The sequence below is a fragment of the Lissotriton vulgaris genome, chromosome 3_1 (genome assembly GCF_964263255.1).
Source record: "Lissotriton vulgaris chromosome 3_1, aLisVul1.2, whole genome shotgun sequence".
NCBI lineage: Eukaryota > Metazoa > Chordata > Amphibia > Caudata > Salamandridae > Lissotriton > Lissotriton vulgaris.
In genome coordinates this window covers 775,279,916-775,302,944 of record NC_141689.1, presented here as the reverse complement: position 1 = coordinate 775,302,944, position 23,029 = coordinate 775,279,916, and positions in this window count along the sequence as shown.

The following is a 23,029-nucleotide window of genomic DNA, read 5'->3' as shown; positions in this document are numbered from 1 at the left end:
GCGTCAAAACAGGCGCTAACTCACCAAAAAAGGTTTTGTAGAATAGGGCAGGATATCTGTCTGGGCCTGGGGCCTTGTTCAATTTCCGCCTTGCGATTGCCGATATAACACCCTCCGGGCATATAGGCTCTTCAAGTTGCATTGCAAGGGCCTCGGGGAGAAAGTGAATTTGCTTGCCTCTAGGTAAGTGCATGCGTGTTGCTGTCCTTCTGCCTTCTCCTTATATAAAGACTTATAAAACTGCCTAAACGTGGCTACTATCTGAGAATCTAGGTGCAACTCTTCACCCAAAGGCTGCTTAATCGATGATATGGCTGCCGCAAAAGTTTTAGCTCGGATCCTCTATGCTAGCAGCCTCCCATAATTGCCGCTGCTCAGATAGAGTTTATGGCATAGGCGAAGTAGTGCATATTCTGCCTTATCTAGATCTAGGCACTGTAGGAGGAGCCATTTCTTCTCTAAGTCCCTTCTTAACCTCGGCGCACCTGTATGTTTATGTATAGCCTCTAGCTCTCTCACCTCCAGTTTGATGCTCTGTCGAGCTTCATGTCGTCTCCTGTTATTGGCCGAGAGACAGACAAAACTTCTCCCCTCATTACAAGCTTAAGTGTCTCCCAGGGTGGTGCTAGTGGGGTGTCCTCCCTGTCATTATTCTGTAAGTATTCTATCAACTTTGTACGTAAGCCTGGTACTGTGCTAGGGGATTGCAGCAGGCCCTCCCACAGATGCCACCTCACCTGAGTGTGTGTGTTTCCATCTGGTTGAATGGTGATAGTGATAGGTGCATGATCCGACAGGGATGGAGTGTCTATAGAGGCCTCCCTCACCCTGGGCAGCAGTGCAGTGGAAACTAAAAGGTGGTCCTGATGCGGGTAAGATTTGTGGGTAGCAGAGTAGTATGGAAAGGGGCGACCACTCGGTCCCCCCGAATGTATGGTAGGGGGCCCGGATCCTCCCGGGAAACCATTTTTGGCGGGGGGCGTGTCACGGCTGGTATGCCCGAAGTGGCGTAGCCGGGGCGCGCCTTATTCCCGCCCAAGAAGGGTTGTCCTAGACACGTACATCATCAGTCACGCCCAGGAGGCGTATCGGCGGAGGGTACACGCCCTCCCGGAGAAGAATAAAGAGAGCGGGAATCCGAAGAAGCATCCTCTTGTTCCTGTGCTTGGAAGCTGCACCCACTCGTTGCACGTGAGCCCTCGACGGAACAAGGAGCAATTTTGAGAACTTGTAATTCTTGTGTTTCTCTTTCAGCGACTTCGAGGCTCACGGTTCAGGACCGTGTCGATCAACGTAGATCGGATACTCGATAAGAATGCCGGGCAGGAAGTCATGCTGGTAAGAGATATGGCGAACATGAAGAAGCAGATGATGAACAATCTGGGTAGAAGCAGATGATGAACAATCCGGGTAGACCAAAAAAGGTAATAGGCCCGGCTTTGCCGAAGGTGGTCCCCGAGGGTAGGGGGAAGCGGGTTAGGAATAGGGCGGCGGGTGGTGAAGCCCCGGTCCCCGAGTTATCCCCGGCGAGGCCGGGTTGTCCCAGTTGAGGCCCCGGGACCGATTCCAGACGCGGGTCAACCGATTCCGGTTGTTGTTACGCCCGCCAGCGAGGAGGACATGCCTCCGGAATTAGCCGCCCAGTTGGCCGCATGGCTTGGAAAAAAGACAGGGGGTGCTCCAGCACCGGCAGACACGGCCGAGGAGGCCAAGTTACTAATGCAGCAGTTGCGGCAGTCGCGAGAGGCCGCGAAGGCGAATGTTCCTTTTGTTCCCCCACAGGCGATCACGGAAGGACCGGCAGCTGGTGTCGGAGCAGCAGCGGGAACAGCACCGGAACCGGGTAAGCAAGCATTGCCGATGGCAAGGGAGGGGTCTTTGCCCTCAAGACGGGAGAAGGTGGTCCAACATATACCGTTGGTCACTAAGGAATTGATATGGGCTGATAAGTATGTGATCATGTTTTCCCTGCTGGCTGACCATCGAGAGATGGAGTATGTTAAGACACAAAAGGAGTTGTGGCACCTGAGTGTATGGAGAGCCAAAATGGCGGGATTTAGGGTGGATGAGACAATCTCGAATTGGGCCAGGGCCTTTGCAATGTTTTCTGCGATTATTGGAGAACGTAAGCCCGAGGTTTTGTCCGAATTATCCTGCTACCAGGCACGAATAATGGATTTTTATGATACATATGAGGGTGATGAGTGGATGGGGTACGATATGAAGTTTCGTAAGGTCAAAGAGCACGATTCATCTCTGACGTGGGATTGTCTCGACTCTATTTCTTGGCAGAAGCAGCTCCTGCCGGGCGCGACGAAGTCGTCCTCGCTCGGCGGGAGAGGGTCGGGACCTTCCCGCCAGCAGCCTGCGGCGCCCTTTCGAGCGAGCCACACGGGCGACCAGCAATCAAGGAACGGTGGAAATGGGGGTAGGAAAGGGGTCTGTTGGAATTTTAACATAGGCAATTGCACTAGACCACAAGGGACATGTAAGTTCAGACATGCGTGTGCAGGTTGCGGAAACTCTTCACATCCCGAGAGCTCATGCCGAGCCAAGAATGGTGATACAGGGGGTAGAGGAGGGGCCAAACAGATCTGAGCAAGACCATCGGATACCGCTACCTACCCCTATTGATATCATGGCAATGATCCCCTGGCTAAATGAATACCCTGATCATGTCTCCGCTGGGGTGTTGAGGAACGGCTTCTCATACGGTCTCCACATCCCGGCGGGGGATTTTCAGGTGGAACCACTTTGTACAAACCAATTGTCAGTTCGGCATAACCCATCGGTGGTCGAAAAGAAGATTGCAAAGGAGGTTGCCCTAGGCCGGGTAGTTGGCCCATATAGACACCCGCCAGTAACTAATTTCATCTGTTCCCCGTAAGGAGTTGTTCCCAAGAAGGACCCAGGGGAATTTAGGCAAGTGGTCGTTCAGTGAACGAGGCCATTGACCCGGGGGTTTGCTCGGTACGGTACGCATCCTTCGATGATGCCGTTGCCATGCTGAATCACTTGGGGCCCGGGGCGCTGATGGCGAAATCAGATATTGAGTCAGCGTTCCGGTTGCTCCCGGTACACCCTCGGGATCAGCGTTTGTTAGGCTTCGTTTTCCAGGGCCAATACTACATGGATAGAAGTATGCCAATGGGTTGCTCCATCTCTTGTGCGTATTTTGAGAAGTTCAGTTGTTTTCTGGAATGGGCGTTCACCAAGGCCACCGGCCATGCCCAGGTTATGCATTACCTAGATGATTTTTTATTTTTGGGGCCAGCCGGCGACCGGAAATGTGCGCAGGCATTACAGGAATTTTGCACACTCATGAAGAGGTTTGGGGTGCCATTGGCACCGGGTAAGACGGTAGGACCATCTACTTCACTCGAGTTTCTGGGAATTGAGCTCGATTCAGTGGAAGGATGTTTCCGTTTACCATTGGAGAAAGTTACGAAGTTCAGGGCTTCCTTGGAACTGTGCATTAGCAAAGAGAAGGTTACCCTACATCAATTGCAACAAGCAGTGGGCCAGCTTAACTTTGCCTTAAGGGTGATACCAATGGCCCGCCCCTTTTCCCGCTCTATTGCACAGGCCATGGTTGGTCTCAAGGAAGGACACCACCGCACGAGACTGTCTGCAGAAGTTCGCCAGGGCATGCGCATTTGGTTGGCATTTCTGGCGGATTTCAGCGGTCGAGTGGTGTGGAACAAGCCACCTGCGTCCTCGGACGAGCTGGGTTTGTGGACCGACTCGGCTGGGAGCGTGGGATTTGGCGCCATCTTTGGTAATCGATGGTCGGCGCAGACATGGCCGACGTGGTGGCACACCAGCGGTCTCACAGGTAACATCGGGTTTCTCGAGTTGTTCCCCATATTGGTGGCTCTGAGGGCATGGCCGGAGGAGTTCCGAGATCGCTCAGTTGTGTTTTGGTCTGACAATATGACTGTCGTTGAATGTATAAATAATCAGGCAGCTCGCTGCAAGTGGATATTGAGATTGCTTAAGGAAATTGTACTGCTTTGCATGAGACTGAACTTACAATTCAGGGCAAAGCATGTGCCCGGTGTACTAAACCACGCGGCTGATGCGCTCTCTCGTTCACACATGCAGGCTTTCAGGGGTTATCTACCTTCTGCGGACCTGGTGGCGGCACCATTCCCCGAAGCACTCTGGCTACTCGGTGCCCCGGATTACAAGACCTCGTGGCAGCAAGCTTAGCCCCCAGGACATGGAAGGCATACGAGGGAGTGTTTCGTTCCTATTGTGCATTTTTGGGTCTGGCTTGGGGGGAATATTGGGGGCAGGAGGATTATGTTCTGAAGTTTCTAGTGGCTCTCCACAGTGCAGGCCGATCAGTGGCAACGGCCAATAGACACCGGGCCGCCATTTCTTTCATGGCGCAGGCGCATGGCATCAAGGACCCGACGTCGTCCTTTTTAGTGAGGAAAGCCCTTAGGGGTTGGCAACGCCTTGAGGGTCGTAGAGTCGACGAGAGACGCCCGATTGGGTTAGAAAGGTTGTCTCTCCTGATAGCAATACTCCCCACGACATGCTCCTCCCAGTTCGAGGCAGTGCTGTTCCGGGCCGCTTTCGCATTAGGGTTTCATGGGATGATGCGGGTTAGCGAGCTGGTGACTAGAAATAAGAATGATGTGGACGGAGGTCTGTGTCAGGACTGCATTCGGATTAAGGGTGACTCAATGATGATCACAATCACCAGGTCCAAGACCGACCAGAGTGCTATGGGAGACAGTATTATTGTCCAGCGCATGCGAGGGTCCCCCGTATGCCCGGTAAAGTGTGTAGAGGAATATCTGGCACAAAGAGGGAAAACATGGGGGGGAAGCTTGCTGAGACACATCGATGCCACCCCACTGACGAGGTTTCAGTTCCAGAGGGTGTTGACAATAATAATAATAATAATAATAATAATAATAAAGGAGCTTGTAGAGCGCATGGTGACGCCATCCCGGCGTGTCCCCGCGCTGTGGAGAGAGCAGCAAGATGGAGTGAGGTGCTAAAGGGTAAACAGATGGGTTTTTAAAAGTTTCCTAAAAGTTGTTTCAGACTCCGCGAATCTAATGTTCGTTGGGAGGGAGTTCCAGTGGTTGGCAGCCAACACACGAAAGGAGCGGCCTCCCATTCTGGCCTTCTTTATACGAGGAACTCTAAGAAGGCCCATGCCCGTAGAGCGAAGTGCTCTATTGGGCACATAAGGGATGGCCAGATCCTTCAGGTATTCAGGGGCTTTCAGCGAGGTTATCCTGTAGCAGATCAAGAGTGCTTTAAACAGGATCCTCTTTTTTATAGGGAGCCAGTGAAGAGCAGCCAACGTAGGTTTAGATGCAGCTCTTTTGGGGAGTCTAAGTACCAGCCGTGCTTTGAAGGACCTGCATCCTTCTAATGTTCTTTTCTGTTGTCCCCAATAACAACACATTACCGTAATCAATACGGGAGGTGACTAATGCTTGGGTCATGGTACGTCTGGCCTCAAGAGGAAGGAGGTCCAGAGTACGATTTAGGGTCTTCAATACCCCAAAACATTTCCCTACTACTTTGTTTACGTGGCTCTCAAAGGAGAGTTTGGGATCAACCCATACTCCCAGGTTCTTAGCCTCCTTGCAAGGGATAGGTAGAGGACCCAGACATGGAGGCCACCATTCCTGAGTCCAACTGGCATCATTACCCCCTATCACTAGGACCTCTATTTTTGAACCATTGAGCTTCAGGCAGTGTTGGTTCATCCAACCTGCAAGCTCCTGCATGCAGGTTTTGAAGTTGGCAGCTGCTAAGGTGGGTGCCTGTGATAGGGAGATGAGCAGTTGAGTATAGTCGGCATAAGATACTAATTTTATGCCGTACGATTGGACCACATCAGCCAGCGGGGCCATGTATAGGTTGAACAGGGTGGGGCTCAGGGCAGAGCCCTGAGGCACCCCCTGCTCTAAGGCTATGCTGTTTGAGAGAAACGTACTTCTCTGAACCTGGAAACTGCGGTCCGTAAGGAAGGCTTTTATCCAAGCTAATGCCTCCTTGGTGACCCCAGCTTTGCTCAGACACTGTAGCAAGATGGAGTGTGCCACAGTGTCAAACGCAGCGCTGAGGTCCAGCATAATAAGTGCCATCGTGTGGCCTTCATCAGCTCCAGCCCGCAGAGTTTCGGTCGCTCTCAGGAGGGCTGTCTCCGTAGAATAGTTCTTCTGGAAGCCAGATTGGGAGCTGTGCAGGGATTTATTGGATTCTAAGTGATCCATAAGTTGGATGTTGGCCAATTTTTCAGTCACTTTCGCAAGGTAAGGTAAGAGTGAAATGGGTCGTAAATTTTCCAGTATGTCCTGGCTGACATTGGGTTTCTTTTTTATTGGCAGCACTATTGCTTTCTTCCAGTCTCCCGGGAGGGAGGCTGAAGAGAAGGATAATTGAATTATGTGTCTAAAAAAGGGTTCCAGTACCTCTAAGCTAGCCGTAAGTACTTTCGGGGGGGCTGGGTCCCGGGGGGAGCCTGATTTAACACTTTTGCATACTTTTACCAGAGTTTCAGAGGGGGGAACCGAAAAGCAGTGTAAGCAGGGTTCTATAAAACTAGTCTCAATGCTTTCCTTAAAATCATGGCTAGAGGTCAAGTTACCAGAAAAGTTGGCATAAATGTCCGTGATTTTTCCGGCGAAGTATTTTGCAATTTTATCGCAAGTTTCCACAGAGTCGTTGAAGCACGTCTTGTCATTAGAGAGTACCGAAATCTCTTTAAAAATTTTAAAGAGCTCCCTAGAGGAGTTATCTGCATCATCAATGCGGGTTTTGTAGTGCCCGGCTTTTATAGTATTCCTTTTGCATTTTTTTATATTGAGTTTTAATAATAGGGCAAAAGTTGGCACGCCATTCGCGCTCTAATTTTTTACAAGCAGATTTCATCGTCTGAAGTTCAGAGGTATACCACTGGGCAGTTTTCCTAGCGTTTTTAGCATGTTTCCCACTCTGAATAGGAGCGGTTTTGTCAAGGGCTCTTATAATGCGGTTCTGCAGGTGATTGTAAGCTGTTTCACAGTCTGTGCCTCCTAAAGGACCTTCTGACGCCAGTAACTCATTAAAAGTTTCCTGAGAGAAAAGTTTCCACCTCCGACGCCGGTAGCGGTGCTCAGAGTACTTTTTAGTTTCAGCCTCAGGTAGCTGAACGAAAAAAGGAATGATGGAATGATCGGACCAGGGGACCGAAATCGGAGAAGTAGAATATACTCCAGAGTTGTTACCAAAGATAGGGTCTAAGAGGTGGCCAAGTCTGTGAGTGGAGCCTTGGTTAATAAGGTCGAGCTGTAGAGAATGGAGTTCTGACCTAATGTCTTTAGCTTCCATATCATGAGGGTCATCAAAGTGAACATTCATATCACCCAGTACCAGGAATCTGCTTTTCCTAATCACTTGGTGTGCAGTGGCTTCTATCAGGCTAGTAGTAAAGTCATACATCCTGCCTGGGGGTCTGTAAACAAGAATGCCAGAGAAAGAGGTTTGGGGTCCTGTGATGATGGTGAAAGAGCCTGCTTCACAGTGATCAATAGTCAAGGCCGATAGGGGGCACTGTATAGGAGTCTTAGTAGCAATTGCAATACCTTCCCCCCTGCCTTTCTTCCTATCTAGTCTGGAAAGGGAGTAGCCAGGAGGCATAGCCTCTATGACGTCAGGGTCGGAGTGTTCTCCTAGCCACGTCTCTGTGAGAAACATAACATCAAATTCTTCATCCTCCAGTAGGTGGTAGATGTGAATACTATGTTTGCTGAGAGAGCGGCAGTTTAACAGTCCCGCCTTAATCTGCATATCAGAGCGTACTGTAACCTGCAGACTATCGGGCTTGTAGGAGCACAGAGGGCAGCCATGCAACGATTGCGCCTCCATTGCATGTTTGCAGGGTAAGGAGACCTTGGGACAGAGATCTAGCAGCTCCTGTCTGTCATACCGTAGTCTGGGGGCAGATGCGAGACCAGAGTCCGTAGCCCCGCGCCCCGTCCTGTCGCGGACGGGCGCAGACGGGCTGGACTTTGGCTCGACTTCAGCGCGCTTCCGGCGCGCCCGCTGCACGCGTCCGCTGGGCGGACGCGGACCTACGCACATTTTATAGGCGACTTAGGGGTGACTAGAGCGCTGAGCTAGCAGCCCTGCGCCCGGAAGTGCTGGGCTCCTCCTCCACCCTCCGCAACAAACGCCCAAGATGGACGCGGCGGACCGGGGCGGGAGTTTTAAAAGTGAAATCCCCAAACAGAGTAATTTCAACCTACAGGTGAGGCGCTATTTAAAATATTACACAGTATTACACCAACATAAAAATTTGCAGCATTCGCCAAAATTTAAAAACGCTATTAGAAATCAGCGCTCGCAGTGTAAGACAGGAGACACACAGCGTGAGCGGATAGAGTCAGCCACTGCCACCGGCTGGACTCCTCTCCACCACGGGAGTGTGCTGAAGTAGGGAATTTATACAATATTGCAGTACAGCGTGACTAGAGCGCTGAGCTAGCAGCCCTGCGCCCGGAAGTGCTGGGCTCCTCCTCCACCCTCCGCAACAAACGCCCAAGATGGACGCGGCGGACCGGGGCGGGAGTTTTAAAAGTGAAATCCCCAAACAGAGTAATTTCAACCTACAGGTGAGGCGCTATTTAAAATATTACACAGTATTACACCAACATAAAAATTTGCAGCATTCGACAAAATTTAAAAACGCTATTAGAAATCAGCGCTCGCAGTGTAAGACAGGAGACACACAGCGTGAGCGGATAGAGTCAGCCACTGCCACCGGCTGGACTCCTCTCCACCACGGGAGTGTGCTGAAGTAGGGAATTTATACAATATTGCAGTACAGCGTGACTAGAGCGCTGAGCTAGCAGCCCTGCGCCCGGAAGTGCTGGGCTCCTCCTCCACCCTCCGCAACAAACGCCCAAGATGGACGCGGCGGACCGGGGCGGGAGTTTTAAAAGTGAAATCCCCAAAAAGAGTAATTTCAACCTACAGGTGAGGCGCTATTTAAAATATTACACAGTATTACACGAACATAAAAATTTGCAGCATTCGCCAAAATTTAAAAACGCTATTAGAAATCAGCGCTCGCAGTGTAAGACAGGAGACACACAGCGTGAGCGGATAGAGTCAGCCACTGCCACCGGCTGGACTCCTCTCCACCACGCGAGTGTGCTGAAGTAGGGAATTTATACAATATTGCAGTACAGCGTGACTAGAGCGCTGAGCTAGCAGCCCTGCGCCCGGAAGTGCTGGGCTCCTCCTCCACCCTCCGCAACAAACGCCCAAGATGGACGCGGCGGACCGGGGCGGGAGTTTTAAAAGTGAAATCCCCAAACAGAGTAATTTCAACCTACAGGTGAGGCGCTATTTAAAATATTACACAGTATTACACCAACATAAAAATTAGCAGCATTCGCCAAAATTTAAAAACGCTATTAGAAATCAGCGCTCGCAGTGTAAGACAGGAGAGACACAGCGTGAGCGGATGGAGTCAGCCACTGCCACCGGCTGGACTCCTCTCCACCACGCGAGTGTGCTGAAGTAGGGAATTTATACAATATTGCAGTACAGCGTGACTAGAGCACTGAGCTAGCAGCCCTGCGCCCGGAAGTGCTGGGCTCCTCCTCCACCCTCCGCAACAAACGCCCAAGATGGACGCGGCGGACCGGGGCGGGAGTTTTAAAAGTGAAATCCCCAAACAGAGTAATTTCAACCTACAGGTGAGGCGCTATTTAAAATATTACACAGTATTACACCAACATAAAAATTAGCAGCATTCGCCAAAATTTAAAAATGCTATTAGAAATCAGCGCTCGCAGTGTAAGACAGGAGACACACAGCGTGAGCGGATAGAGTCAGCCACTGCCACCGGCTGGACTCCTCTCCACCACGCGAGTGTGCTGAAGTAGGGAATTTATACAATATTGCAGTACAGCGTGACTAGAGCGCTGAGCTAGCAGCCCTGCGCCCGGAAGTGCTGGGCTCCTCCTCCACCCTCCGCAACAAACGCCCAAGATGGACGCGGCGGACCGGGGCGGGAGTTTAAAAGTGAAATCCCCAAACAGAGTAATTTCAACCTACAGGTGAGGCGCTAATTAAAATATTACACAGTATTACACCAACATAAAAATTTGCAGCATTCGCCAAAATTTAAAAACGCTATTAGAAATCAGCGCTCGCAGTGTAAGACAGGAAACACACAGCGTGAGCGGATAGAGTCAGCCACTGCCACCGGCTGGACTACTCTCCACCACGCGAGTGTGCTGAAGTAGGGAATTTATACAATATTGCAGTACAGCGTGACTAGAGCGCTGAGCTAGCAGCCCTGCGCCCGGAAGTGCCGGGCTCCTCCTCCACCCTCCGCAACAAACGCCCAAGATGGACGCGGCGGACCGGGGCGGGAGTTTTAAAGTGAAATCCCCAAACAGAGTAATTTCAACCTACAGGTGAGGCGCTATTTAAAATATTACACAGTATTACACCAACATAAAAATTAGCAGCATTCGCCAAAATTTTAAAACGCTATTAGAAATCAGCGCTCGCAGTGTAAGACAGGAGACACACAGCGTGAGCGGATAGAGTCAGCCACTGCCACCGGCTGGACTCCTCTCCACCACGCGAGTGTGCTGAAGTAGGGAATTTATACAATGTTGCAGTACAGCGTGACTAGAGCGCTGAGCTGGCAGCCCTGCGCCCGGAAGTGCTGGGCTCCTCCTCCACCCTCCGCAACAAACGCCCAAGATGGACGCGGCGGACCGGGGCGGGAGTTTTAAAAGTGAAATCCCCAAACAGAGTAATTTCAACCTACAGGTGAGGCGCTATTTAAAATATTACACAGTATTACACCAACATAAAAATTAGCAGCATTCGCCAAAATTTTAAAACGCTATTAGAAATCAGCGCTCGCAGTGTAAGACAGGAGACACACAGCGTGAGCGGATAGAGTCAGCCACTGCCACCGGCTGGACTCCTCTCCACCACGCGAGTGTGCTGAAGTAGGGAATTTATACAATATTGCAGTACAGCGTGACTAGAGCGCTGAGCTAGCAGCCCTGCGCCCGGAAGTGCTGGGCTCCTCCTCCACCCTCCGCAACAAACGCCCAAGATGGACGCGGCGGACCGGGGCGGGAGTTTAAAAGTGAAATCCCCAAACAGAGTAATTTCAACCTACAGGTGAGGCGCTATTTAAAATATTACACAGTATTACACCAACATAAAAATTAGCAGCATTCGCCAAAATTTAAAAACGCTATTAGAAATCAGCGCTCGCAGTGTAAGACAGGAGACACACAGCGTGAGCGGATAGAGTCAGCCACTGCCACCGGCTGGACTCCTCTCCACCACGCGAGTGTGCTGAAGTAGGGAATTTATACAATATTGCAGTACAGCGTGACTAGAGCGCTGAGCTAGCAGCCCTGCGCCCGGAAGTGCTGGGCTCCTCCTCCACCCTCCGCAACAAACGCCCAAGATGGACGCGGCGGACCGGGGCGGGAGTTTTAAAAGTGAAATCCACAAACAGAGTAATTTCAACCTACAGGTGAGGCGCTATTTAAAATATTACACAGTATTACACCAACATAAAAATTTGCAGCATTCGCCAAAATTTAAAAACGCTATTAGAAATCAGCGCTCGCAGTGTAAGACAGGAGACACACAGCGTGAGCGGATAGAGTCAGCCACTGCCACCGGCTGGACTCCTCTCCACAATGGCAATTGCAGCAGCGGGCTTGGACCCGGGCGATTTTGGGACCCATTCCTTTAGGATAGGGGCTGCAACAGAGGCTACAGCCAGGGGTCAAAGTGTTGAGAAGGTGAAACAACTGGGACGATGGTCCTCAAATTGTTATAAAAGGTACGTGCGTTTGCACATGTTGTGAAGTCATTTGCATGCACTCACGCTTCTTGTCTTCTGTTTGGTTTACAGTTTCGCGAGCATGCTATGCGGGGCCGACTGTGCAGTCGACCCGGCACCTGGGGAGCAGCGGTCAGAAATCACCGGCTGAGGAAAAAGTGGTGTGGGACGTGGGCCACTCATATGTGAGACGGGCCGGGGACGTATTCAAAGCAGGTGATGTGACTCACGCAGCTGGGGAATACGGGTACAGGGTGACCTTCCATGGAAGGGGCGGGCTCTGTATTGACCAGTTTGAATCTTTTGTTGAGGGTCTGTTAGGGCGGCAGAGGTCACCGCCATCTATACTCATAGTACACCTGGGGGGCAATGACTTGGTGACACTCGGGAAGCGAGTATGACTCGAGCGAGTTTTATCTACTGTTAGCTGGCTGGCGAGTAGAATCCCGGGGTGCACGATAGGATGGTCCCACATGATTCCCAGGAAGGTATGGCGGGGGGTTTCTCTGTGTCAGCATTGAACCATTCAGTTAAAAAAGTCAATAATAAACTCGGTAGGTTGTTTCGCTCGTCGCAATTGCACTGTATTCCGCACGGATGTATTAGGGGAGATAACATGTATCTCGAGGATGGTGTCCATTTGTCCCGGGGGGGGAATGTCTTACTCATAGGAGACTTCGTAGCATGGCTAAAAGGTTTGAATAAAACATGACCTTTAATAGGAGTTTGTGGGGGGGCCGGATAGCCGGTCAACTATCCGGCCTGTGGCGGTAAGGTCATGATCGGTGAGCAGTAATTTCAAGGTCCGTAGAGGGGGGGCGCCACCTAATATGCATGGGAGCGCCCGGGGGGAGGCGGCCATTGGCCCCTCACACGGGGAGGCGGCACCCACTAAGTATGGGTCGCCTAAGGGAAGACGGTCATAGATGCCCCTCCTACGAATTTCCCGGGGCCCGGAGATCTGCGACGGCGGATATGGTAGACAGTGTGGGGTGGGAGGGGGGTCCACGCTACCTTCTTACGGACACCTCACACGAGTCCTCGGACGACCCTTAAGATGGTGTCGAGAAAAATAGGGGGCCCCCACAAGACAAGGGAAATTGGAGTTGGCACAGAGGTACAGTCCTCTGCGCGCCCGCCCTCACACCGTGAGGGGGAGAGTTCTAGTAGTAGGGATCTGACACCGGTTGCGACCTTGCCGTTGGCCCGTAATGTTAGGATGTACAATTTTAATTTAGAAAGTATGCATTTGCAGGATGTTAGACTCGGCTAGGAAATCCTCTGTACTAGAGATTTGTTAAGGATAGCCAAAGAACATGTCTTCATCGAAATGTAATAAATGAAAATTGTACATGATATAAAACTGTTATTTTAATGTTTTAATTTTGTTTCATATTTTAATAAATACGGCCGGGAGGGTAACTCCCTCCCGCCTTCCAAAAGTTCAGAACTGCGTCCGTCTTTCCATCCTTGGGGATTGTGTTGGGAGGGGGTGACAGGTGTGGTAAATAAATATTTACCGTCGGAATTTCTATGCAGTAAAGTTCAATAAAAATAACTCAATCGGAAATAAGAGGCAAAATCCATGATATCTGAGTTTATAAGGGTTTTATTCCATAAAATGGAATGGTTCGAACCAGGGTATCATGTTCCTTTCACCATTAAGGATCAGGAAGGGATAGAGCCATACTTTATTGACAGAGTACAATATTTATAGTAAATGCATATAATGGTGATGGATACAGAAGGCGTAACAGCTGAGAGAAACGAGATAAGAACACATGTGCGTAACAGAAAGGCGTGCACGAGGGCGTACACAGAGGTGTGTGCTAGAAACGTCACATGAAAGTGTCACAAGTGGGTGGATACATAGTGGAATCTTGCAGTGTCAGCAGAAATCTGTAGCAAGGATGCGCGCGCAGCAGCATGACGTGTGACTGACGTGAGGCTGGAGGGTGCAGGGGACTTGACATTTAGCACTAGAGGAAAGAGACAGAAGTCTGGCATGTCAGATCGACTCGTTCCTAAATCATATCTGATATCTTGTGTTTGGGGAACTATATTATCTAGAAGGAAAGGTCTCTTGGGCAGAGGCTACTCTATACTGACTAATAATGCGTGCATATGTGACTACGTGTCTGCGTGTAATGCGAGGGGCCATGGGCCTACCATAGTAACAGGAGCAATGAATTACTTGCATGGAGACAGAGAGGCCGGGCCCTTTGCTCTGCAGCCGGGGAAATGTTTATCTATTCTGCTAGACTGGAATGTGTTTTCGAGGAGCTGAACTCGGCTATACTGATAACTCGAAGGCAAAATACTGTCTTTGGCAGGCAAGCAGGCCGAGCCGGGCACCGCTCGCCGCGCAGGGAGTAGGACAGAGGTCAGGGATGCATCCCACGGTGCAGCTTTTCAGGAGGCAGAGAACAGAAAGGGCTCGATGGCAGAAATCAGGGCCTAGCTCTGCAGGGCTAGGAAAACGTGGAAGTGCACCATGAAAAGACGTTGGCAAGGCATACTTAGGAACTGAATTATCGATCCATTCATGGTGGATCTGAAAGAGGACATGTTAACGTTGGACGAAAATGTATTTGCGTCTTCATAGCTGGTCGAGGAGGGAAGTTACATGCACTTTAAGCTCGTACATAGAGACAGTGGGGTTCACGTTAGGGGACACAATTGACCATAAAAATTCATATTACCTCATTCCCTCCTTGTCCCCTACGGACCCTTCATGATATATCAATCTTTATTAGTCCATCTATTTGTTCATATAACATCATTTGCTCTTCCTTTTTCAGGCGGGATTTGGAACGTGGACTTGGATGAGGAAAACATGATGTGGCGCACAAGCCGCAAATCGCCGGCCCACATTGCATACATAGGCAACAACTGAACATTATGAGAAGGGCTATTCCGAGGAAGGATAGGACTTTCCAACCCCAGGCTGATAACACGCTCCAGAACCAACCGGACCAAGTCCAGGTACCTGGATTCTGATGTATCTGACTTACAATCTTATGGAGACGCGTTATGGCTTTATATACTGACGGTGCGTTTTCTGGAATGAAAACACAGCAACTCGATCCGATGACTCTACAGGCTCCGCCCCTATCGGCCAGGATGACGTCAAGAACAAGACAGTTTTGAAGGACAACAAGTCTCATAGCAGACTGTTCCTCTGTTAAGTTGCGTAGGGCGGAAGTAGTTTCATTTACCACTGCTTCAAGGGTTCTGGTCAAATGACGTATTGATTTGCTATTGAAGATAGCTCCTAAATAGGGAAAGAAACCTTTATTGAAATCTGTATATTGTTCCCATGCCGTTTCAGTATAGTCGACAATCGGGAGTTCTCTCTTGGGTCTATTAAGTACTAGACGGGAATTCTTATGATAGTCAGGTGGAGCTAGAAAAACAGGTGGCAGAAGGAATGCAATGTAACATGTCCCATCCCAATCTAGTGGCAAACGTATATAGGCTGTATGACCACAAATGAAATAGGAATGGCGGGTAGCTTTGAATGTAGACTTGCCTTTATCACTGAAATCGATCACAGTAGTACATTTACTATGACCTAGAGGTACAGAACCCTTCTTTCTGACACATAATTCGCCTTTGACTGGTAACACTGACATAGAGGGTAAGTCTGGTCCTGTATCAGACTGGACATTCAGAATCATGAGGTTAAGTGTATAATTACCTAATCCATATACTTCATTTTCTAGATCGGTCCCTGTCCTTTGTGGAAGACCCTCCTTGTTAGGGTAACATGCTTTATGCAGAACTGTGTTCAGATTTCCCCATACCCAACTGCCTTTGTAGACTATGGAATCAGAGTCTAAAGAATTTATTAAACTAAACCAGGCACCACAGGAACCATTATGTGTGAACGGATACGGGAAGAGGGGCAGGACTCCCTTGTATTTCTGATAGGGAGGAAGTCGGCCACATATCCAACAATTGGTAGCATTGCTGGTCTGATGGGAATGATGTAACATACTAATAAAAGTATTGTTGCGCAGCGCAAGCCGGTAAGATAACTCGTGCGGGGGTAGTTCGCTGAAAGTATGCTCGACAGTGCTATTCGGAAAGAAATGTGCATGTATGGAAATAGGGAAATACATGTGTGGCAGTAAACTTGCAGCAATAATCGTAAGACTCAGAAAAAACATATTCAATAATGTCACGATACAGTGACTACGAAGAGATTTACAATATTCTCGTTTCTTGAGCTGTTTCTGTCTATCTCTCTCTCTATTGGGGTCTGGCTTGTACATGTCAGGAACCTGTCTAACCGCTTCACCTAGGGGAGGACTTAAACAATTAAACTGTCTGACTTGCTAGACCTCAACTTTAAACGGTACTCCTGCTGAGGAGTTTTCTCTACCAGTGGGAGTTTTGTATCAGTCTCTAGGATGGGGCCAGGCTGGGAATCTGACTCTGGCGATAGTCCATGATATTTTTTTACATGACTTGAGTGGAGCCAGCCCTTGCGGCCCTCCACTTTCACGGCTGTCCTTGTAGTTAATAAAACAAGCTTCGGCTCCTGCCAGCGGGGCTCCAGCGGACTCCTCCTGTCGAAGTTCCTCACAAAGGCGAGGTTCCCCGGAACTATTTCGTGTGGCTTCACCTCGGTGTTGTCGAGAAAGGCTGCAGCCACCTGTGAACGACAAGATTGTAGTGCAGACATCAAGGAGGCAAGGTAATCTGTCATCATATTACAGTCAACATCTGTGATCTTACGAGGCAAAGGCGTCCCCCACATATTCGGTGGCCTCCCAAAGACCACCTCATACGGGGATAGCCCTGTTCTAGAGTGTGCAACCATTCTCATGTAAAACAATGCAACTGGCAAGGCGACTATCCAGTCTACCCCTTTATCGGCACAAATCTTAGCAAGACGTGTTTTCAGTGTCTGATTGTGGCGTTCCACGAGACCTGCTGCCTCGGGATGTCGGACGCAGTGGAATTTCCACTGATATCCTAGCAGGAGTGATACCTGCTTCATTAACTCGGACGAGAATGGTTGGCCATTATCTGAATACACGACACGAGGCAAACCGTACCGTGGGAAGAATTCACGAACCAACTGTTTGGCAGTGGTCGGAGCAGTGTAATCTGGGACTGGATATGCTTCTGTCCAACGGGAAAGTGCACATACAACTACGAGAACATATTTGAATCCTCGACATCGTTCCATCCGGATATAATCCATCTGGAGGACTTCAAAAGGGTGATCGGGAGGATTGAATCCACCTTGCTCTACAGGAATGCTTTTACCTGGGTTGAACTGACAACAGATCATGCAAGTACGCACTTTCTGTTTTGCTGCTGCTCGTAAATGTTTATTGTACCAGAGATTCTGTAAACTGTCTAACATGGCTTTTTCTCCCAAGTGTGCTGGACTGTGTGCAGTGTTGATCATAACTTGAACCATAGAGTCGGGGAGAAACCATGTGGCTTTTCCCTTCGTCATCCATCCCTGATCTGTCTGGATCCCTCCTAGCTCAGTCCATTTCTTTATTTCGTCTGGAGTGGCATGTGTCTGTATGTCAATTACATCTAGTGCGGGATCCTTAACTGTCATGCAATGTGTCGGTGTCGGAACTATTGTCTTTGTCATATCAGCTGCATGTGTATGAGTCAGAGCTGTGTGTTTCGCGGTTCGATCGGCCAGGTCGTTACCCTGGGAAATAGTGTCTGTAACTTTAGTATGTGCCTTGCACTTCATGATAGCTATGGCTGATGGCAAATGTATTGCTTCCAATAATTCTTGAATGAGGGGACCATGTTGGATTTTGGCTCCGTGAGAGGTCAAGAAACCTCTTTCCTGCCAGAGTACTCCGAAGTCGTGTACGACTCCAAATGCATAACGTGAATCTGTGTATATGTTAACATTCCTGTTCTTGGCTACTATACAGGCTCGAGTCAGAGCAATGAGCTCTGCAGCTTGAGCGGACAGTGTATCAATACGGCGTGTTTCTTTGACTTCAGTTTCAGTAGTCACTGCATATGCGGCCACTAATTCTCCTGTGCTTGTTCTCATACATGAACCATCCACGTAAAGTGTCAGGTCTGGGTTAGTTAGTGCAACATCAGTCAAGTCTCGTCGGGGCTTTGTTACTGCATTAATGATCTCTATACAGTCATGGGGAGTTGGTTCTGTAATGTTCGAGGGTAACAATGTGGCAGGATTGAGTATATTACAGAGTCTGATTTCTATGTGTGGCTGGAACAATGTCAATTCATAACCTGTCAGTCGTGCTATAGTCAAGTGTTGAGTCTGTGTTCTGTTTAAAAGAACTTCCACAGAGTGTGGAACTTGTACTGTCAGGGGATGTCCTAACACTATGGAATCACTTTGTCGGATTGCTAAGGCTGTCGCTGCAACTGATTTTAAGCACGCAGGCAGAGCCTGGGCTACTGGGTCTAATGTACTCGAAAAATAAGCACACGGCTTATATGAACCTGCTTGGTCTTGCGTGAGGACAGATAATGCTGTGCCATCACGTTCTGTAACAAAAAGTGTAAAAGGTTTGCTGTAACATGGTGTTGCTAAAACTGGTGCTTGACATAATGCTTTCTTTAATTCATCAAAAGCCTGTGTGTGTTCCTGAGTCCAAGGGAGGACAGTCGAAGTCGCTGCCTCCTGTGTTGTCAACTGTATAAGTGGCTTGGCTAGAAATGCGTACTGGGGAATCCATTGTCTGCAGTAAGAGGTGAGGCCAATGAAGGCCCGCACTTCCTTTTGTGTCTTGGGTTGCGGTAAATGTGCAATTAACTCGATGCGGTCAGGTGTTAGCTGTCTCCCCCTCTTGGACAGCAAGTGCCCAAGGTACACCACTTGCTGAACACAGAATTGTAACTTTGAAGGGGACACCTTGTGTCCCTTGTCAGCCAAGAAATGTAAAACCGTCAGTGATGCATGTTCACATTCAGGTTCGCTACGAGCGGTGATCAACAGATCATCGACGTACTGCAGTAGGGCAGTGTTAACTGGCATTTGAATACTGTCAAGTTGTCTTTTCAATGCTTGGCTGTAGATGCTGGGGCTTTCTGTGAATCCTTGAGGTGCGTGTGCAAATTTGAAGCTACGGCCATTTAAACAGAATCCGAAAAGGTATTGTCTCTCCGGATCAATGGGGACACTGAAGAAGGCGTTCTTGAGGTCAAATACAGTAAAGAACGTCGCTTCTGAATCAATAGCAGTCAATAATGATGAGATGTCGGGGACCACAGGGTACTGTGGCACAATGCATTTATTTAATTCTCGTAGATCAATCACCAACCGATAAACTGCTGGTGCATTCGGGTCAGTACGTTTAAGAATCAGAATGATAGGGGAATTACATAAATTGGAGTCGGTTTCTACAACCACTCCCCGTGCAATGAGCTCTTCAATGATTTCCAGTAAAGCCACTACAGCATCGGGTGGTAACTTGTATTGTCGGATTCGGGCAGTACAACTCCTGGCTTGAGTGTAACTCGGTATGGTGTAATGTGCATACAACCTACATCAGTTGGGCCTTGCGCCCACAAATGTTTTGGTACATTTTTCAATCTGACATTAAAATCTCGTAATACATAGTGACCTTTAAAGTCACGCAAAAACAGTCTAACTCCTTCCGGAGAACAACATATTACAGCTCCTAGAGCTTTCAGTGTCTTGATACCTAACAAGTTTTCTGGACATGACTTCGTGAGCAATAAGTCTGTAGTACGTGACAATGGACCAACTGCTAGGGGGACAGGTTTCGATACTTCATTAACAATGGGCTGTCCTGAAAATCCAAGGGAAACATTCTGTGAGCCTGAGAGGGGTGCCCCTGGAACCTCGTCGTGACTTATTGTTGTTCGACTTGCCCCTGTGTCAATCAAAAACTTTCTATCTTTTCCTAATACTTGACTATGTACATAAGGACCCTCTTGATCTACAGGAACCTCAATGAGAGGCAAGCCAACCTCCCTCTCTAGGCTGTTTCATGAATATCGCTGATAATCAGGGTAATCAGATTGTGCATACTGGTACATCTGCTGTGAAACTTGCTGTGTCGCGGCAATGGGCTGTGCATGTGGTACCGCTACTGTCTGTCCTGTCTTTTGTGGAGCAGTCATTGGCTGTACGTTCTGTGGACTATGTTGCTGAACTTGGTGTTGGACCTGGTCCTGTCTAGGCTGACGTGGTCTCTCTTTAGTTTTTCCTGTTGCTATATTGTATTTCAGAACCGTACATTCATTCACATAGTGACCTGGCTGTTTACAATAGTTGCATGTCCCTTTAACGGGAGCCGCCGTATTATTAGACTGTGTCATACCCCTTTTCTGACCGTCAGCTGGAACTGACTGAGCAACTAACATCTTCATTTTCGTATCTTTCATACGTCTCTGTTCGTGGTCTTGTTCTTCCCTAATTCTGTTCTGGTGGTATTGTAACATCTGTAACATTTGGGATGGCGTATTTGCTTGCCATGTACTTTCTACTTTCAAAACACGGTTCTTAACTTGAGGCAGGGAATTCTCGACTAATTTTGATACAAAGAGGTGTGGGTATGACTCGCTACTTGTTTTCAGGCCACTGTTAATAATAAAACATTTCTCGAATCTAGAATAAAAATCACTAGTATCTTCATCGTGTTTCTGCTTACAGGCTGAGATTGCGTCCCAGTCTTCCTTTTTAGTTGCTAACAGTCTAGGTAAAACCTGAACTAATAAACCTGATAATGCTTTAGCTTTATCCCCAAGGCCTAAACCCGCGGTACGACCATTTTCTTCAACTTCTAATCCAGCCCAATCAATCTTTGTGTCTCCCACCTCCCATTCTTTCTCCTTTAGTTTCTCGTAAATTCCAGCAGGCAACAGTACTTTTATCATTTTCATAATATCTGTATACGTGTAATCGCCCATGAGTAACATATCTTTAATCTCTCGGTGAAAACCTGCGGGGTCTTTATCATGGCTAGGCACTATTTTCTTCATTTCCAATAATTCCATTTTAGTGATGGGTGTATATACAAATACACGTTCTAGCGTGTTATCGTCTTTTCTGACCGGATGTACTTCCCGTAAGGGATTCTGTCTGTCAAAGTAAAACATTTTTCTTTCTGAGGGTGGTGGAGCTAACATAAACTGAGGTTTCAGAAAAGCACTATATTTGTGTCTATGTTCTAGAATTACTTTAATTAAATCAGTACCTAGGCCTCTCCATCTATTAGAGAGCAGTTCTACTAATATGTCCAGTAAGGGACCTGGATCAGAACATTGGCTTTTAAACAACGTAATGAGATGCTGAATCATGTATATACCAGCTCATTTTTGTTCATCAGGGGAAAAGTTCAAAAACGTCTGTGCTACTGCATCATCATTATATGTACTGGAATTGTTAGCCCATTGTACTGCGGACCGGGCTAGTTCTTGCTCATCCATGGAATTGAGTACGTGGTACCCCATTCGATCTTGAAGTATTTTATCGGTAGCCTGAAACATATGTTCAGGAGAACTCGGGTTTGATATAGCAGAGAGAAAAATTCTTTTGCTTTCTGGACGTATTGTTTTCTTAAGGTATTTTCCCTAACCTACATATGCTATTATCCCTTTGTCTGACTGTTGCGAGGTTTCTGCTACATTCTCTGTTTCCTCCTCCTCTTGCGAGGAAAGTGGATTGTCTAATTCAAGATCTTCGTCAGCTGGGCATGTATGTCTATTATTTCTTCACGGATCTTTTTAACCATAATATGTATACTGTTCTCCTTATCATGTTTACCCTCCGCCATATTCTGACTCCATCTAATCAGTCTTTTCATCTCACTTTGCGGAAAGCCTGCCTGATCTTGTTCTCTTATTAAACAATTAATCAAAAATCGCATTAGTAAACCTTTAGTCTCAACTTTCTGACGTGACATGGCGTCAGCAACAGACTCCGGTCCTTCTCCTGTTCTGATAAAATAATACAATTTGTCTAGATGTTCTGGCATTTCTGGTAGTAGCATCAAATAATCTGTAACGCGTCTCAAACGTATGGACGCTAACAACATGGGTCCTGACGTACCAGGCACTGAGTCATATCTGCAGTCTGTAAGTTCTCTTCTAAGTACTTCGGCCGGAACGCCTTTCGGTGTCCGAGCCTTTGCTAAATCTCTCATTGTAACTCGGTGTATCTATGGGGGGGTTTGATAACCTCCCGTAGCACCTCCTGAACCGGAAGCTTGAGCATAACCTGGCTGTAGGGTCGGTACTTGCTGTAGCTGGGTTGGGTCCTGGACCACGCCAGTCCCAAAAGGATTTAATGGATGCAGTTGTTGGATACCAGGGGGGACAACGGGAACGGGTGCGGGTAGCGGAACTGGAGGGATCTGGTGTTGCAGACCTGGGGGCGGATGATCTTGGGGTAGGAGACCGTCAGCAGGTGCAGGTGGTACGGGTACATGGGCAGGTGTAGTAGTATATGTAGGAGCTACATCGTCTAAATAGGAAGAAAGGAAAATGTCTGCTGCAGTCTTGTGACGTAATTTAGTCGGAACCAATGGAGGGGGCAGATCTTTTGGTATTTCCGGAGTGGCCTTAGGTAAACCCTCGGCCAAAAGAGGATACATACCATTCACAAGGGTGTTTCGTTGTCGGTCTACTTGCTCTGCTTTAACTCGTATTCCTTCTTCAACTAGTACGTTTTCTCTGGCTTTATCTGAATCTTCTCTATGTTTCTCTGCTTTTCTGAGTTCTTTTTCTGTACGTCTATGCGATTCTTTACGCCACAATTCTATGGCGTCTTTCTGAGATTGTCTGGCCTTCTTTTTCCATAGCGCTTCTTCTACTCTAATGATGCAATCTGCATCCCATGTCCCTGTAACGGGCCATCTATATTTCTCGTCTAGGTTCTTAGTATAATCGGCCCATAAATCTAGATATAAGATGGCATCTAAGCCATGCTTATGGTACATAAAATTTCCGGGAGTATCCCTAGGTGGGACAGGAATCGCTTCCTCTAGTATCCCTTTCCTAGTTCCTATCTGTCTTAATTTGGAAAACAATGGCATCTTGATATTTGGTACTTGATACTTACTTGAACCTGAACATACTTTTCGACACAGAAACACGGTAATGTATATCAAACAGTCACTCATACCACGACACTAATCACATAGAAACATTTTGAACACATATTAACTATACTTGAATTCTAAA